Raw genomic sequence first — 6,614 nt, forward strand, 5'->3', positions numbered from 1 at the left:
CTTCATCGTTTTCAGACCGCCACTCTGTCACTACTCAGGTTAAACATGATATTGAAGTCACTCGGAGAATTTAAAAATGTAATTGTTTTCCTTTTTTCTGTGTTTTATTTGTTCCGGAGTAAATCGTTTGGCTGAGATCAAAGTTATTAGATTATTAGATTAAATAAAACTTTATTAATCCATCGGGTTGGTTCCTCCGGGATTTTCACACAGCTGAATAAACGTCAGCGGGTGTCGGAGTGGAGGATGCCATCCTGTACCTCCTACACAGAGCCCACTCACACCTGGATGGGGGAAAAGGCACGGTCAGGATCCTGTTTCTTGACTTTTCCAGTGCCTTTAATACCATCCGGCCCTGTATGCTTCAGGAAAAACTGAACAGGATGGAGGTGGACCCCTGCCTGGTGGCTTGGATCTCCGACTACCTCACCGACAGACCACAGTACGTCAGGCTGAAGGACATCACGTCTGACACAGTGGTCAGCAGCACAGGAGCACCACAGGGAACTGTGCTGTCCCCTCTTCTCTTCACCCTGTACACCTCTGACTTCTGCTACAACTCTGAATTATGCCACATTCAGAAGTTTGCAGACGACACGGCCATCATGGGATGTATCTGGGATGATCAGGAAGAGGAGTACAGAAGTCTGGTGAGGAACTTTGTCGCATGGAGTCACACAAACCACCTGCAACTCAACACCTCAAAGACTAAGGAACTGGTTGTGGACTTCGGGAGGTCCAGAGAAGGTCCACTGCCGGTTCAGATAGAGGTGGAGGAGGTGGAGGTGGTCAACAAGTACAAGTACCTCGGGCTGTGGGTGGACAATAAACTGGACTGGTCATGCAACACAGAGCACCTGTATAAAAAAGCCCAAAGCCGACTGTACTTCCTCAGGAGGCTGAGGTCTTTTAACATCTGCAGGAAGCTCCTGAGGATGTTTTACCAGTCGGTGGTTGCTGGAGTACTTTTCTATGCTGTGGTGTGCTGGGGGAGCAGCACAGCAAAGAAGGACTCATCCAGGCTGGAGAAACTGATCAGGAGGGCTAGCTCTGTGGTCGGCATGAAGCTGGACACTCTGGTGACAGTGGCAGAGAAAAGGACATTAAAGAAACTGCTGGACATTATGGACAATGCTGGGCATCCTCTGCACACGGCCATAAACAACCAGAAGAGTCTGTTCAGTGACAGGTTGCTTCTCCCAAAGACAAGAACCAACAGACTTAAAAACTCCTTTGTCCCACACGCCATCAGACTGTTTAACTCCTCTCTGGAGGGGAGAGGGAGGGGAGACAGGGGGACAAAGGAGGGGGGAACAACTAAGCTGTAGTGCCTCTTCACCTCACTGTGCAATACCTTTTGTGCAATACTTTTTGTAAATAGTCAACAGTGCAATAGACTCAATACTTGAAATGTGCAATTCACTTGTATTTTTATTTTTATTCCTATTTATTCTATTTATCCCCTTCGTATATTTTATTTATATTGTCTCTGTGTTTATATATATATATATATGTGTGTGTGTGTGTGTGTATTATATATATATATATATATATGTGTGTGTGTGTGTGTGTGTGTATTATATATATATATATATATATATATATATAATATTCTGTAACTCTGTAACTTCTGTCGGTGCTGTGCTTTTTTGGAAATCGAATTTCCCAGAGGAACCCACCCGAGGGATTAATAAAGTTCTATCTAATCTAATCTAATCTAATCTAAAACAGAAAACTGATTAAACAGAAGTGTGAGACAGTCGAGAGTTTACTCCAGTGTCCTGTTATATTTTAGATAGCAAGGAGCAGACGGCCGAGTTTATTAAACTCCACCCACACAGCGCTGACGCTAATCTGAAGGCTAGACCGTCCCATTTCACGGCCTCGCACTTCCGGCCTTCTCGGTCTTCGAAGGACCCGGCCCACGTAGACCGCGAAGGCCGGGTCCTCCGAAGGATGCGGCCGACGTTTTGGGACACAGCTTCTGTGTCTGAGCACATGTGACGGTGCAGAGCCGGGGAAGGCGGGGCTTGTTCCTTCCTAACCAGTAGGGGTGTTAAATAAACTCTTTGGGGTTTTATTTCATATTTATATTATTTATCTGTTATTATTGATTTACTTTAGCTCAACTCAGTGATTAACAGAATAATGAGGAATCACAATTAACAATAACAATGTTGTATTGCATTACTGAGTCGTGTAAACTCACTGGGTTACAACATCATTGTGTTCTCTAGTTCTTTGCAGGAACGTGAAACCAGGCTTCTACATGTCATTCAGCAAGTGGGAGAATATGGGTTGAACCTTTCTCCCCAAAAGTGCTCCTTTTCCCAAAGTTCAGTGCGATACTTGAGACACATTGTTTCTAGCAAAGTTGTAGAGACTGATCCCGAGAAGCTCAGAGCTCTCAGAACCTGGCCATGACCCCAGACACTCAGTGAGCTCAAGTCTTTTCTAGGCTTTGTAGGGTACTATCAACAGTTTGTGAAGGACTGACCAAAACCTGTCAAACCCCTGAATGATTTCACCAAAGGCTAACCACCACAGAGGAAGGGCAGAAAGGTAACACCTGGCCCTAGTGGGTATTGAACCCTAAAGTGCTGCTTTCCAACTGTTTTTGAAGTAATCATAGATTTAATTGGAAAGTAAATCTTAAATGAAATTAAATCTCTGCTCCAGCACAGCTGGATTTCATTTCATTGATTTGCACATCATTGCTGATCATGTGGTTTACATTTTCACAATAACTGCTGAATCCAACTGTTACATTTGCAGTTTTAACAAACAGTGAGGAACTATTACTAAATATATGTGTTGGATATGTTTAAAATGACATTTTGAATGAAAGATATCTGCTGGTGTGTGAGCAGTTGAGCTTTTCCGCCCTTTCCAGAATTATAATGGTTACAGCTTCACTCAGATATCACTGAGGCGGTGACGCAGCCATGCAAACACAGTGATCGCATGCAAAACTCTGCTTCACATTCAAATGAAGACACAAACCTGAGACCTGATGCAGCAGACGTGTTCAAGGTTTGATGCTGTGAGAAAAGCTTTATTACACTTACAGACTAAAACTGCAGAAGAAAGTCAGAGAGGATGAATACATGAGCAATGTTTACTGTTTATGACCTCAGTCTGGCTTCATGGTTTCACAGCTCACTCACCATGTGGTGGTTGATGGAGGTCAGTTTGAGTTTGCTTCTCAGATGAATTTGAATAAGGCCGATTTTTGCATTAAGAAAATACTCCTGATATCTTTAAACAAATAAACCTGAATGAACACTTTCAGCCTACGTCTGGCTTTACATGATGTACGAAGCTTTTCTGAGAGAGGATTTAGGAGCAGATGTTTATTATGTGGATGATTTTAACTGTTTCCAGTTCAGCAGACTGGATGCTTCTCTTCCAAATAAAGATGATCATATTTCAGTCCTCACTGTGTTTTTGTTTATGCAAGAAAATGACCAGAGTGAGAGCAAACGAGGCTCCATTTAAACATGTAACTCAGTTGCATGTGGAGATGTTAAAAAAACAATAATAAATTGGTTTAAATACATTTTATAATATTTATTATGAAGAGAGAGCTGAGTGTAAAAGCAGATGATGTCACTTCCTGGTGTGCAGACTAAACCGACCCACAGTCTTCCTTCTCACATATCCCAGAATTCATAGCGTGGCCCAGCCAAATTTCAGTTTCCAACAATAGCGGCTGCTACTAAGTTTTAAAATTACTCTTATTAATCTTTCTGGGTCACAAAATAAACTTTTAGCATATTTCCAGGCGAGAAAGTAGCTTTGTAAACTTCAAATATCTACTCGGTTTATCAAGACATCGCATATTTGCAAAAGTGCGCCGACGTTTTCGGAGACGTCTGTTACCCACCAGCTCGATAGCAAGCCGGGGGGTTCAATGGTCACTCCAGCCGGCGAGAGCAGCGGACTCCCGGCTTCATCGTTTTCAGACCGCCACTCTGTCACTACTCAGGTTAAACATGATATTGAAGTCACTCGGAGAATTTAAAAATGTAATTGTTTTCCTTTTTTCTGTGTTTTATTTGTTCCGGAGTAAATCGTTTGGCTGAGATCAAAGTTATTAGATTATTAGATTAAATAAAACTTTATTAATCCATCGGGTTGGTTCCTCCGGGATTTTCACACAGCTGAATAAACGTCAGCGGGTGTCGGAGTGGAGGATGCCATCCTGTACCTCCTACACAGAGCCCACTCACACCTGGATGGGGGAAAAGGCACGGTCAGGATCCTGTTTCTTGACTTTTCCAGTGCCTTTAATACCATCCGGCCCTGTATGCTTCAGGAAAAACTGAACAGGATGGAGGTGGACCCCTGCCTGGTGGCTTGGATCTCCGACTACCTCACCGACAGACCACAGTACGTCAGGCTGAAGGACATCACGTCTGACACAGTGGTCAGCAGCACAGGAGCACCACAGGGAACTGTGCTGTCCCCTCTTCTCTTCACCCTGTACACCTCTGACTTCTGCTACAACTCTGAATTATGCCACATTCAGAAGTTTGCAGACGACACGGCCATCATGGGATGTATCTGGGATGATCAGGAAGAGGAGTACAGAAGTCTGGTGAGGAACTTTGTCGCATGGAGTCACACAAACCACCTGCAACTCAACACCTCAAAGACTAAGGAACTGGTTGTGGACTTCGGGAGGTCCAGAGAAGGTCCACTGCCGGTTCAGATAGAGGGGGAGGAGGTGGAGGTGGTCAACAAGTACAAGTACCTCGGGCTGTGGGTGGACAATAAACTGGACTGGTCATGCAACACAGAGCACCTGTATAAAAAAGCCCAAAGCCGACTGTACTTCCTCAGGAGGCTGAGGTCTTTTAACATCTGCAGGAAGCTCCTGAGGATGTTTTACCAGTCGGTGGTTGCTGGAGTACTTTTCTATGCTGTGGTGTGCTGGGGGAGCAGCACAGCAAAGAAGGACTCATCCAGGCTGGAGAAACTGATCAGGAGGGCTAGCTCTGTGGTCGGCATGAAGCTGGACACTCTGGTGACAGTGGCAGAGAAAAGGACATTAAAGAAACTGCTGGACATTATGAACAATGCTGGGCATCCTCTGCACACGGCCATAAACAACCAGAAGAGTCTGTTCAGTGACAGGTTGCTTCTCCCAAAGACAAGAACCAACAGACTTAAAAACTCCTTTGTCCCACACGCCATCAGACTGTTTAACTCCTCTCTGGAGGGGAGAGGGAGGGGAGACAGGAGGACAAAGGAGGGGGGAACAACTAAGCTGTAGTGCCTCTTCACCTCACTGTGCAATACCTTTTGTGCAATACTTTTTGTAAATAGTCAACAGTGCAATAGACTCAATACTTGAAATGTGCAATTCACTTGTATTTTTATTTTTATTCCTATTTATTCTATTTATCCCCTTCGTATATTTTATTTATATTGTCTCTGTGTTTATATATATATATATATGTGTGTGTGTGTGTGTGTATTATATATATATATATATATGTGTGTGTGTGTGTGTGTGTGTGTATTATATATATATATATATATATAATATTCTGTAACTCTGTAACTTCTGTCGGTGCTGTGCTTTTTTGGAAATCGAATTTCCCAGAGGAACCCACCCGAGGGATTAATAAAGTTCTATCTAATCTAATCTAAAACAGAAAACTGATTAAACAGAAGTGTGAGACAGTCGAGAGTTTACTCCAGTGTCCTGTTATATTTTAGATAGCAAGGAGCAGACGGCCGAGTTTATTAAACTCCACCCACACAGCGCTGACGCTAATCTGAAGGCTAGACCGTCCCATTTCACGGCCTCGCACTTCCGGCCTTCTCGGTCTTCGAAGGACCCGGCCCACGTAGACCGCGAAGGCCGGGTCCTCCGAAGAATGCGGCCGACGTTTTGGGACACAGCTTCTGTGTCTGAGCACATGTGACGGTGCAGAGCCGGGGAAGGCGGGGCTTGTTCCTTCCTAACCAGTAGGGGTGTTAAATAAACTCTTTGGGGTTTTATTTCATATTTATATTATTTATCTGTTATTATTGATTTACTTTAGCTCAACTCAGTGATTAACAGAATAATGAGGAATCACAATTAACAATAACAATGTTGTATTGCATTACTGAGTCGTGTAAACTCACTGGGTTACAACATCATTGTGTTCTCTAGTTCTTTGCAGGAACGTGAAACCAGGCTTCTACATGTCATTCAGCAAGTGGGAGAATATGGGTTGAACCTTTCTCCCCAAAAGTGCTCCTTTTCCCAAAGTTCAGTGCGATACTTGAGACACATTGTTTCTAGCAAAGTTGTAGAGACTGATCCCGAGAAGCTCAGAGCTCTCAGAACCTGGCCATGACCCCAGACACTCAGTGAGCTCAAGTCTTTTCTAGGCTTTGTAGGGTACTATCAACAGTTTGTGAAGGACTGACCAAAACCTGTCAAACCCCTGAATGATTTCACCAAAGGCTAACCACCACAGAGGAAGGGCAGAAAGGTAACACCTGGCCCTAGTGGGTATTGAACCCTAAAGTGCTGCTTTCCAACTGTTTTTGAAGTAATCATAGATTTAATTGGAAAGTAAATCTTAAATGAAATTAAATCTCTGCTCCAGCAC

Source organism: Aulonocara sp. 'chitande type north' Nkhata Bay, linkage group LG11 (genome assembly GCF_057382095.1).
Source record: "Aulonocara sp. 'chitande type north' Nkhata Bay isolate Kocher_YH1m ecotype deep benthic linkage group LG11, A_spYH_male_GT1.1, whole genome shotgun sequence".
NCBI classification, from domain to species: Eukaryota; Metazoa; Chordata; class Actinopteri; order Cichliformes; family Cichlidae; genus Aulonocara; species Aulonocara sp. 'chitande type north' Nkhata Bay.